Genomic DNA, 12,951 nt, shown 5'->3' with positions numbered 1-12,951 from the left:
GATGCATCAATATACTACAAACTTATCGTTGGGTGTCTGTACACAAAGTACTGGTGATGAGCATAATTTATCTTTGAGCAACTGGAAGCTCTCTTGACATCTATCCGTCCAGCTGAACTTTTCTTGTTTCTGGGTCAGGTTGGTAAGCGGAGTGGCTATCTAAGAAAACCCTTCTACAAATCTTCGATTATAGCTTGCTAGCCCAAGAAAACTTCTAACCTGTGGTGCATTTTTAGGTCTTGGACAATCCTTCACAACCTCTACTTTAGTTGGGTCTACTGCGACTCCAACTATATGGCCAAGGAATGCCACTTGCGATAGTAAAAATTCGCATTCTTGAACTTGGCATAAAGTTTATGCTCCTTTAGTCGCAACATAGTTAGTCTTAAATGTTCCTCGTGCTCGACTTTGTCCTTGGAGTACACCAAAATATCGTAAATGAACACTATGACGAATTTGTCCAAGTAATCCTTGAAGACCCAATTCCTTAAGTCCATAAATGCGGCTGGAGCGTTGGTAAGACCAAAAGACATAACTAGAAACTCATAATGTCCATATCGAGTCCTAAAAGCTATCTTTGGTATATCTTCTTCCCTTACCTTGAGTTGTTGATAACCAGACTGTAGATCAATCTTTAAAAATATAGTCGGTCCTCAGAGTTGATCAAATAAGTCGTCAATTCAGGGTAGCGGGTACTTATTCTTAATTGTCACTTTGTTCAACTCGTGGTAATCGCTATACATTCGCATGCTTCCATCCTTCTTCTTCGCAAATAGAACTGGTGCTCCCTATGGCGAATGGCTTGGCCTGATGAAACCCAATTCTAAGAGCTCTTGTAACTGTGTTTTCAAATCCTTGAGTTCGATAGGTGCCATCCAGTATAGTGCCTTTGAGATAGGCTCGGTTCCCAGTACTAGTTCGATTGTGAAGTCAATTTCCCGAGTAAGGGGTAACCCTGGTAAGTCGTCAGGAAATATTTCTGGAAATTCCTTTATAATGTGGATGTCTCCAACCTTTAATGGTGTTTCTTGTGCAACATCTGTGACGCTTGCTAAGAATGCGTGACATCCTTTCTCTATCATCTTCTGAGCTTTGAGAGATGAGATAAGCGGTGCCTATAGTCTTGAAATCTTTCCCATTAAACATAGTTTCTGACCGTCGGAGTTTCGAACATCACTTGCTTGCATCTACAGTCAATTTTTGTGCCATGCCTTGCTGGCCAGTCCATTCCCAGTATTACGTCGAAGTCCTTGATCTCTAGCTCTATCAGGTCTCCTTCTAGTTTTGTGCCGTCGATTTTGATCAGTGCTCCTCGTACTATTCGTGATGATAGAACTACTTTGCCCGAAGGCAGTTCCGTTTTTAAACCTAGTTCTGAATCTTTCACAAGGTTTGTCTAATTTTTCTATCATTCCTAACGAGATATACGAGTGTGTTGCTCCCAAATCAAACAATACTGAACATATATTATCGAGGATAAGAAGCTGACCTGTGACCACTTTGTTACTAGCTTCGGCCTCTCCCTGGGTCAAGGCAAAGACTATGTCTGGAACCATCTTTTTGTCCTTCTTTTCTTCTTGTTTGAGCTGTGGACAATCCTTTTTCCGATGACCTTTCTGGGCACAATTGAAACAGCCCTTGGTGTTTGCACGACACTCCCCAAGATTTCTTTTCTAACACTTGGAGCACTGAGGGTATTCCACATAACCTGACCTATTATTACCGTTATTAGTCTGTGCTCTTTTGTTAGCGTCAATTTGCTTATTATCAGGATGCTTTCTTTTCTGCCCATTATTGTTATGCTGGTTGTTGTTGTGGTTTCGACCATTCTGAGTCTGATTCTGCTGCCCGGGTTCAGACTTGCTTGCCTCCTCCTTATTAACATTTTCTTGGAGCCTTTCCATCTCTATACCTGTTTCCAGAACATTAGCGTAAGAAGTGGTTCCAAGATTTTCCAGCTTGACACCTAACTCAATCTTGGGTCTGAGTCCCCTAGTGAACTTGGTAACCCTTAAGAAATCGGTTGGGACCAACTCTAGTGCGAGCTTGGCTAGACGATCAAATTTTTCAGTGTACTAGACTACCATTAAATTGCCCTACTTCAGACTGGAAAATTCTTCCACCCTTGTAGTGATGACAACCGAGTTGTAATGGTTTTTGTGAAACAGCTCCACAAATCTGGCCCAAGTCATGGTGGTGATATCATGAGTCTGCTGTACCAAATCCCACCAAATTCTAGCATCATTTTTTAGTAGAGAGGAAACACAGGATATGCAATCTGCGTTGCCGAGGTTCATGTGTGCTAGAATAGGCTCTACATTCCTGAACCATTCTTCAGCCTCAAAGGGGTCAGTTGTCCCTTCAAAATTTGGAGTGTGCTACTTACAGAAATGCTTGTAGACTGGCTCTATGTACTGAGTTGGATAAGGCGTGTAGTTTGCTAGTGGCCATCCCCCATACAGATATCCTACATTCTGCCCTTGCTGGGGTGCTTGAGCTGTTGGCTGAGGCTGCAGCTGAGTTTGCGGTTGAAGCTAGGGCTGAGGCTGTAGCAAAGGTTTCGGCTATGACTGTTGTCGTTGTTGCTGCAATAGTTCTTCTACTTGTTGCCATAACTGGATAATCTCAGCGGTGTTGTCAACTGGTGGTGGTGCATTCCTATTAGCAGTAGCAGTAATAGCACGCGTTACCCTTCTTTGGACTGGAGGGGCTTCATAAGTCTCGTTAGTAGTGCTGAAGGCATTGCCGTTCGTGCGTGCATAATTTCGTAGCGACATCTTTAGTAAAGTTCTAACAGTTGAGAAAACACGTTATAACTTACCCTAATAGTTTCTAAGGCAAAACTTAATATAAGCAAACATAACTCGGACCTATCAGTTATGAGTTCTTATGAAATATTATGTAAGTCGTCTTTATAAATTAGGGTGCGTTTCTATACTTAGAACATTAAGCCATCTTTATTATTTTCTAAGTTTGTTTCTAACCATCCTATACGACTTAATTATCAGGCTTGAAACTTGTCGTTGTTCCAAAGTTAACCATATTGAGGGAGGGCTGGGATCAGTAAAATCGTTCCCACTACTATGGCCCACTAAACTCTCAATACAGAACCCGATCCATTGATTTGTATCCACCCTCCCCGAACTCAATCATTATTTATTGAATTTATTCTAAATTTATTATGATTGTAAACATAAAATTAAACTCATACATGCCATTCAAAATTAACAACTTTATTCATTTGGAAAAAGATTTTCACTTATTACAATCATAAATTCAAAATAAATAAAGAAACTATACTACTAATAACTAGGGTAAATCTCTAAAAATCAGGATCTTCTACAACTGACCCTTCATCTAACATATCATCATTTATTTCTTCATAATCATCATTATCATGAGCCTCGAAACTACCTCGGGGAATATTCGTTAGGATATTATGCTTTTGTTCATTAGTGAATTGAAACTCAAACCTATAGGTAAACCTAAGTATAAGAAATTAATATCTCATGGCTACCAGTAAATCATCTTCATCATCCATAGGCTCCAATAATTCTTCCAATTTTGAAACTACAGAAGGAAAATCTTTAAAAGCCTAATTACTAGGACATATTTTTCCATGGCTCTCATCATAATTTGCCTATTGATTTGAAGGTGAACTATCTCCTTGTGAAATTTGATCAATCTTTGAGTGATTCTTTCTAGCACTCCTATGTATCCCTTGGCTCTCTAACCCTTTTCAATGCCTTAATGGCTTGGATATCATGATAGGTCAAAGCTTCGTTCATTTTTTACTGAAAACATAATGACTAAAACATTAGCTATTAACATAAACATAATATTCATAACATAAACACTTACATTGGCGGATAGAACCAGAGCTTTTGCGTGTGTATTAAGGAGAAATTCATGCATATGAACATGGCTCTGATACCAACTGTAATGATTTGACTAACTTAAAGACCTCGGACCATTAAAACTACTATGACATAACTATTATTTTGGAATACATACATAAAGTAATTGAATTTTATTAGAAAATCCAAAATACGGGATCTCATTGTTATTACATAAAATCATAAAGAAAACTTAAATCTTTACTTTAATCGTTCAAATACTAAATGCGGAAAAACATAAATAATTAAAAAGACTTGAAACAAAATGCCATCCTCAATCTTTCCCATCAGTCCATTCATTTAGTCCTCTCCCAATACACATGCCAAAGCTGCCACGAATCCGTCCCGCTTTCCATGCTCATTTTCCTGCACCATCTAGAATAAAAAGGAATGAGCATAATGCCCAGCAAGGAAAATCTACTAAAACATATCATAAATCATAAGACTAAAAACATAAATCATAAAACATATGACGTAAAAATGTAAATCATAAAACATAGGACTACAATATTAATGACCATTACCTCATTACCGTAGTATGTGATAGAAACCATCTAGATCCTCTTGCTACTATTCGAGGTAGGTTTAAACACAATATAGTATACGATAAACTATCTGGGTCCTCTTGCTACTATTCGAGGTAGGTTAAATCATACCTATAGTCTACAATAATGATAAAATTTTTGGGATTTGCTTATTTACTATCTAAGCAACTACATTTCCCAAGCGACTATAACATAAAACATATACATACATACATACATACATACATAGTCATAACACATAAAATCTAATGTATTTTCCTTACCAAAAACTGGGATATTGGAGACAAGAATAGGATTGGAAACTCCTAAAACCAAACAGTAGATCCATAAGTTTCCTAAAGAAAAATAAGAGGAAGAGAAGATCTAAACCCAAGGATAAAGAATACCTTGGATAGATTAGAACTTTGATCTACATTGCAATACCGAATAATCACTATATCTTACTTCCCAAGTGTTTATAAAAGCTTGGATTTGAAAGCTTTTAACCCCAAAACCCTAGTGTTTCTCTCTAGAATAAACTTAGCAACTTGGAGGCTCTGAGAAGTGCTTGAATGATGATGCAATTGGCTGAGTGAAAGGTCCTATTTATAGAGTTCAAGGAGTGAAACTAACTCCTTTTAAAATGAATAAAAATTGAATTTTCTGCTCAACAGATGCCTAGAACTCGGTCAAACATGTTCAAGAACAAGTCCAAGTTGTTGAGGGTTGTTTCTAGCTCGGATTCCAAGGATTTTCAAAAATGCATAAGGGAGCCGATATATCGCCCCCTATAGGCGATATATTGCCTGCCCCATAATCCCGAGCCTCCGTGGTTTCATTCGTGTGAAGTCGACGTGTTTTCTGTATTAATCATAGGCGATATATCAGCCCATATACCTGCAATATATCAGCATACGCCGATGTATCAAACACATTTTTGCACACTTTCAGCATACTTGAATTTTTTTAAACCAATTTGACTGAGTAAAACATGATCCTAACAGCTGAGGGATGGTCTAGACTTCCTAGGTTTATCCTTTATTAATGTATTCATCTAAATCCTTAAATCCTTAATAAACATGAATGTGACAAGTGTCACGTTCTTAATTATTCTATCTAAACCTTAGGTTATAATATATATCATTTCTAGGACCAGCTATATTAATCAAACATTATGTTAAAATTAATATTTCTAAACTATAGGCTAAATTTATAAAATCCATACCTATCTCTATGAGTTTCCAACTAAATCCCAGCTTTAACCAATAACCACGAAAACTAAAATACTACAGTACAAGCTACTACTATCTGGCTAAGTAAAATTCCAAGACACTACAAAAAAAGGGTTTAATGAAATTGTTATAATGGCTTAGATCTAGGGTAGGATGGTAATTTGGCGATAGTGACTCATTATAAATAGAAAGTAAGAGTCTAGCGTTAGGGTTAGACTCACAATTTGAATTTGGTGGCTGCTCTACACATAATCAAGGGAGAGAACTCTCTCTCTCTCTCTCACGCTCTCTAGACTAGGGTTTAAGATCTAAGGAAGAAAAAGGATGATGATCACTTCATATACGTATAGATCACTAAGAACTCGTGTGGGGGCTCATTTAGAATGCTTTGGTAGAATATTTTCAAGGCTTAGGTCACTGCACATGATCTTGGTAAGAACTTTTCACATTTTTAAAGTTTCTTTGATAGTTATTGAAGCTTTGAGTTATGTTAATGCATGTTTTGATTAGAAAGCATGATAGGTTGGGATGATTTATTTTATATGCATGTTAGAGAATAAGTTGTTAATCTATAATGGTTAGAGACATGCTAGGGTTGAATTTATTAAGTTATGATTGCTAGTTTTTAAGATTGGAAAGATAGCTTGGGGAAGAAGAAATTTCGTTGCAAGAGATTGTTAGAGTTATGGAGTTAGGGACTGCTCATGAATTTTTAGTATTATATTAATCTCTGAGAATTTTATGATGACATAGAGGTATTCAAGATGAGAAAAACGCAAAAAGAATCGTCCAAATCAGATTTAAATTGAGAGAGTTATGGCTATTCGAAGAAAAGTCACGATCTGTGATTTCTTTGTCGGGTGCAACCACACCCAAGGGATAGCGTGACCACACTACATGTCTAGAAAACATGTTTTTTTTCATCATTTTGATGGTTATGTTTTGGGCTTTGATTGTATAGGGTTTTCTGTTTGGGGATTTTAAGACTTTCTTAAGGACACTTTAAGGTTGATTAGGTCTTAGGAAGTGTAAGATTGGTTCATGATATTTTGTTAAGTTATGAATATCTAAATGATATATGTTGTATTTTTTAGATTAAGGACTCGACAAGGTACTTGAAGACAGTTGATTGCGTCATTGCTGAGTGTGAGGTAAGAAGAGTGGTCACTGTAACACAGGGTGTGCATTTGAGTGAAAAAATGTTATGTATGTGTAATCTAATGGTTATGATTGTTCATTTCATGTTTATGATTATGCTTTGTCATATATGTGATGATGGTTATGATTATTGCATGCTCACATTGACTTTATGAGATTTGGTTATATCATGCTTTGAGTATGTTATGATGAATTTAACAATGTGGAAAGACCAAGGGAATACATATTATTTTAACTTGGTATAAGGAAAGAACCAAGGGAGGCAGTGGGTTGTCACAATGGCAGGGGGCCATTACAAGGGCGGTATGTTTGTTGTTATAATGGTCAGAATGATATTGATAAATGGTCAGAATTACACACATTATGATTTTATTATGTTACCCAATGACATGCTATAACATGCTATACTATGACTCTGTTATGATATGCTATGACCTAAGATGTGATAGTTGAGCTAGTACATGTTTTATAATTGGGCTTTGGGGTTGTGACCTACATAGCTCTTCTTGCTGGGCGTTAGCTCACGGGTACTGTAATGACCCAAAAAGGCTAATAGGGTTGTGTGCCTTGATTGGCGTGCCCGGAGGGCATTATTGGATATATGTGTGATTTATTGATTAAATGCGTGACTATGTGACATTCATGATATATATGATGATATGAATATATTTAGATGCATGTTTATGACTATTAAATATGCATGTGGACATGTTCTTGTTTATAGGGGCATATCTGTAATTTTGGCCCGTTAAGGGCATAAATGTGATTATATGTGTTAAATGATTGAGACCACATTATTATGTGGATATATTTGCAGTATATGGGTCGAGGCGATTCTTTGGTTTTAAAGATGTTTTATTATGAATAGAGATCAAAAATAGTTTTGTTTGATTACTTGCATTTAAAATAAACATTTTATTTTAAATTATGGATATCTGAATGTTGCATGTTCTTAATGAGAATGTTCTTAAGTTAGCAGTTTTGTTTTGTTTTTCTACGCTTTGCTACTACATGTTAACACAGGTTTAGTAAGGTTAGACTTAAGTTGGAAGTTACATGTGATAGAAATGGGTATCATGATTGGTGGAATAGGATCGAGTGGCGTTGTATTTAATGTGTCACGCTACGTTTAGCACTTTGCGTTGCGTTTAGCGCGCTATGTTGCATCTAATGCGCTGTGCTGCGTTTAGCGCACCATGCTATGTTTTCTTTTTAGGAAAAATCATAATGGTTTGATGGTTGTATCAGGATAGTGAGGTAATCATTTATGATCAATAACTGGGATGTTATATTTAAGCTGAATTTCAAAACGATATAATGATAAAGGTATAGTGTCAAAATGATGATGTGTTGTCATGATGCAATGATGGGCAGTAAGTTCATGTGAATGGTTAGATGTTACGGGTTATACTAAGGACAAGGATTTGACTATGTTATGAGACCAATTTTGATTATGTACATAAGAAATGACAAGAAAAATTTATAGGTTAAACTAGGCAACTAGTTTGATGGTTATTGAGTGAGATAGGCTAAGGTATTTTAGTATTGTAGATTGAGGATAGAAGAATAAGAAAATACTTGTTATAGTAACTCATTATCTTTGGCTTGGGAATTAGTGAGAGCCTACTTGTAAGTATTTGATGGATAACAAAATGCGTCAAGTGATGTTAAAGGAAAGTTAGGCATGGGTATTCATATGGTAAAGTCGCTAGGTCCTCGGTTTACTAAAATGGCTTGAGTATGGCGTAATCCTTTATTACCCTACACTTATAGTGTGTTTTGGTGTATTATATATGTATTATATGTCTGCTTTTGCATGTATGCTTGTTGTTTGTTTGTACTGCTAGATTTTTGTGTAGTTAGTTGGTAACTTTTTGTATGTTTGATTGTTGATTGAAAAATGTTTTTGGAGTCACGCTATGCTCGGTTTTTCATGTCTTGGTTGAGAGGAGTTAGCCTATGAAGGCAGAGGAGGCAGTCGATTAACTCTTACGATTCGAGGAAAAAGGGATGTTGTTTCGATGTTGAAGAACTATTAGGACTTAGGAAGAAAGGTGGAGTCATCTAAGGCAAGCTACTCCTCGAGCATAGGTAGAGCACGATCAGAATGCCATTGATATTATCCTAGCCACAATCGCTATTGAATGCCACTCATGAAGGTTTCTAATTCAAAGATCTCCAACGTTCGAGAATGAGTTGAGTCATTGGGAGAAGAAGGATAGGTTGGTTGGATGTCAACCATGAATTGTCATCACAAGGACTAGACAATAGGAGAAAGAAATCATAATTTTGCATACGATAGACATGGAGGTTTGAACTATAAAGGATGATGGAGCACACATGGATATGACACATAAAGCGGATGGGAAGCCAACAAGTACTTGGTATAAATATTTTCATGCGAAGTTTTAGACTTATGATTTAGTGAGCTCGAAGCTTGGTTGGAAGGTTTCTAAGAATAACTTGGATGAGCACATCTAGTAGGACTACCAGAGTCAGTTGACTCCATATAAGAAACAAATCGAGAATCATAAAGGATTTTGGTGACGATAAGGAACAAAGTTACCAATTAAGTTTGGCTTTGCAATAGAAGCAGAAAACTGGGATGTTAAGGAAATGATGGTGCGAAAAGATAATCTACTTTTAAGGAACTACAACACGAATTAATGAGAACAAAGAAAACTTGAAAGGTTCTTTCTCTGTCAATCAAGGATCAGGTGTGATGGGAGACAGTAAAGAGAATCCCCTAACGAATGTAAATCTTTGTATTAAAGGATTTTACGTAGTGAGAAGCAAGACAATCAACCAACGAAAAATGACATTAAGTATGAAAGAGGATTCGACACCTCTTTTGTAAAAGGATATAATAACAAGGGAGAAGTTGATATCTATAAAGAATAGATGGTCAAAGATTGTACTTGGTGAGTACACCAACAAAATTTTATGTACTATAACTTCACCAATAAGGACAAGACAACCTTACAAGGTTTTATAGGAAATTCGACAGACTATATCTTGAAAGGATGATAAAGATGACAAGAAGCACGAAGCACCCACTACAAAGGAGACGACAGACAACCACAGGTGAATGAACTACATGAGGACAATAGTCGATCGATACTTGAGTAGAGATCACTACGTAAAGCACAACACAAAAGCTTACAACATGTCATGATCGATACGACTACATGAAGGTAATCAACATTGGGGGCACCATTTTCCACCTAGCATGACGGGGGCTACGAACATATGAAAGGATTGCATCGAGATTTCACCACAGATGACAAAGACATGAGGAACACATAACCAGAAAGAGAAAACAAGGACAAAGAAGCTAAGGCATGGATGCATGGAAAATGGACAAAGAATTTTAAGAAGTCATGTTATGGATTAAGATACAGTGATGGCAAGTGTTTGGAAATTCGAGGCAATAGGAATATGGCCGGACTATGATAAGGAGAAAGATGTTAGTAAACCATGATATAGGAGGGAATATATTTAGGAAATAGTTTATACTTGGATAGTATGGACTTCTTAGACGCACTATTTGGACGAAGATGCCAGTAGTTTAATGGATATGATGGACGGTATTTTCAAGGCATAGAGATATCTTGATCACTTCAAAGAATGGAAGCCTAGTGTGGGGGAACTTGATTATGAAGTAACATATAGGGATGTTACTGTAACGCCCTACTACCCAGGGACCATTACACTGTGTATTTTAAATAGTGCTAGACTCGCTAAACGAGTCATTTGGCCATAATTGTGTAACTAAACATGATTAATGGTTTAGGGTTAAATTTTTTGGTCAAAAGATATAACCGTTTCATTAAACATTTACTTCCATACATGGGATCCCAAACTAACATTTAAAAAGGTTAATTACAATTAAAAAGTTACAACCAGCTGACCTAAGTGGAAAAATAGGGTTTGACCCTATTTCCTCTGAGAAACCTCGGTCGTGGTGGTCGAGCAGTCGCATATATACACATCGTTACCAAAGCTCTCCAACTCAAGGATGATCAAACTTTATTTTCCCCTTAGTTGCATCACAAAGCACCCGTGAACCAAGGCTCAGCAAGAAAACTTAAACATGCTCATAAGCAGTTAATAACACATTACCAAATCATAATAAGCATGCCTAACAGTAATAACCCTACTCATGCATGCATACCATTCATATAAATGACTATGATGTCTTGTGGGGTCAATAGCCCAAGATAATTGATCAATGAATCATACTAGGGACCATTACCCAAAATACATGATTAATAAATCATACTGGGGCTCAACACCCTAATACATGATTAATAAATCATACTGGGGCTCAGTGCCCTAGGATATGGGACTAATGAGTCACCCTGGGGTCCTTTCCCCTATCCTCTGTATAACCAACCTTGAAGCTGGCCTAGCGTATCGGGCGCTTTAGTTTCCCATGACCAATAGGTCAGTCAAGCATAAGTCACGCTCTTGATTAGGCATAACCATATCGACCATCGTTCAGCGTGCTATCGCTGCCCTTGACTTATAAGTCAATGATTTTCGACCAACGCTCAACGCTATTGCCATCCTTGACTTATAAGTCAATATTTTTCGACCAGCACTAGTCATGCTAATGTCGTTCTTGACTCATAAGTCAAGTCTGGGGCCCAACCCTAGATATGGGACTAATAAGTCACCCCAGGACCCATTGCCCTATCCTCTATATAACTAGCCTTAGAGCTATTCTAGCGTACCTGGCACTGAGTTTTCCACGGCAATTGGGTCGGACAAGCATATGATGCGCTCCTGGTTAGGTCTAACCATATCGTCCAGTGCTCAGCGTACTATTGATGTCCTTGACTCATAAGTCAATGCTTTTTTACTAGCGCTCAACACTATTACCATCCTTGACTCATAAGTCAATATTTTTCGACCAGTGCTCAACGTTATTGCCGTCCTTGACTCATAAGTCAATGATTTTCAACCAGCGCTCAACGCTATTGTCGTCCTTGACTCATAAGTCAAGCCTTTCTGAATCAAATAATGAAGACAAGCATATATCATATATCAAATATTCAGATACAGAGCATTCATCATGCTTAATCAATGATCACAAGCATAATCATAATCATGCACATTCTCAGATGCCCAAGCTTTGATAAAATCTATATTCAACATTCAGACCAAGCCCTAATCATGTACATCATGTATTGGGTATAGTTTTCTTAACTTTGGTCCAAGCATAGGGTACGAATGAAAGACCCTCGAGCATGATCCCGGTTCCGAGCCCCTAGCGATAACCTAGTCATAACCAAATATAGAATATTGTCAAAAATGAGTAAATAAAGGCTTCCAAACCGAGTCCTAGCCTCCGGGAGATCGAATCCTACTAAACCGCGTAGTAGGATTGATCCCGAGCCCTTAGGTTTGAGTTCCCGTACTCAAAACCTCCCCAAGGCCCAAAATCCCTTAAACGTTGAGGCCCTCAAGCATTTGAGCCTCAGCATGCTCAAGTCAGAGGCCCAAGCCTCATCCCTGCCTGCACCTGCGCCACGGCGTGCCCTAACAGGCGCCGCAACCTAAATAGCCTAGAGGCACCTACTTCTCCTTCGTCCAATTTGAGTCGCGGCACCAAAGAACAGGGCCACAGTTCGACATGAAAACTCTGATTTTTCTCCATTTTCCTCCAGAAAAATCCCTCCAAAAACCTATCCAAACAGTACCCAAGCTCGTAATTCAATCCCAGAACATCATCAGTACATGCCAGGCAACAAAACCTGAATTAAAAACGAATCAAAAGCTCATATAAACACAAAAATCCAATCAAACTTAAGAAACTAAAAAACACAGAACTTAAAGCTTGGATTACCTCTGATTAAGTAGTTTCCCAGCTAAATCCTTTGGCTATCAAGCTTCTAATCTTCCCTAGAATCGTTATGACTCTAACCTTGCTTGAATCCGAGCCCTAAACCTGAGTTTCCTTCGAAAACGCTAATGGGCATCAAGTGAGATAATGGGAGAGAGAACGAGACTGTTTTATGAGTTTTATAGTCCTGGGAGGTTACTTCGAGCTTAAGTAACCTTAATCAAATCCCAAGGCTCGGGGTACCCAAAAACGTTCCCGAGGGAAAAATAGTCAAAATTCACAGAACTCCCTCC

Source organism: Humulus lupulus, chromosome 2, assembly GCF_963169125.1.
Source record: "Humulus lupulus chromosome 2, drHumLupu1.1, whole genome shotgun sequence".
NCBI classification, from domain to species: domain Eukaryota; kingdom Viridiplantae; phylum Streptophyta; class Magnoliopsida; order Rosales; family Cannabaceae; genus Humulus; species Humulus lupulus.
This window is presented reverse-complemented; position numbering follows the sequence as displayed.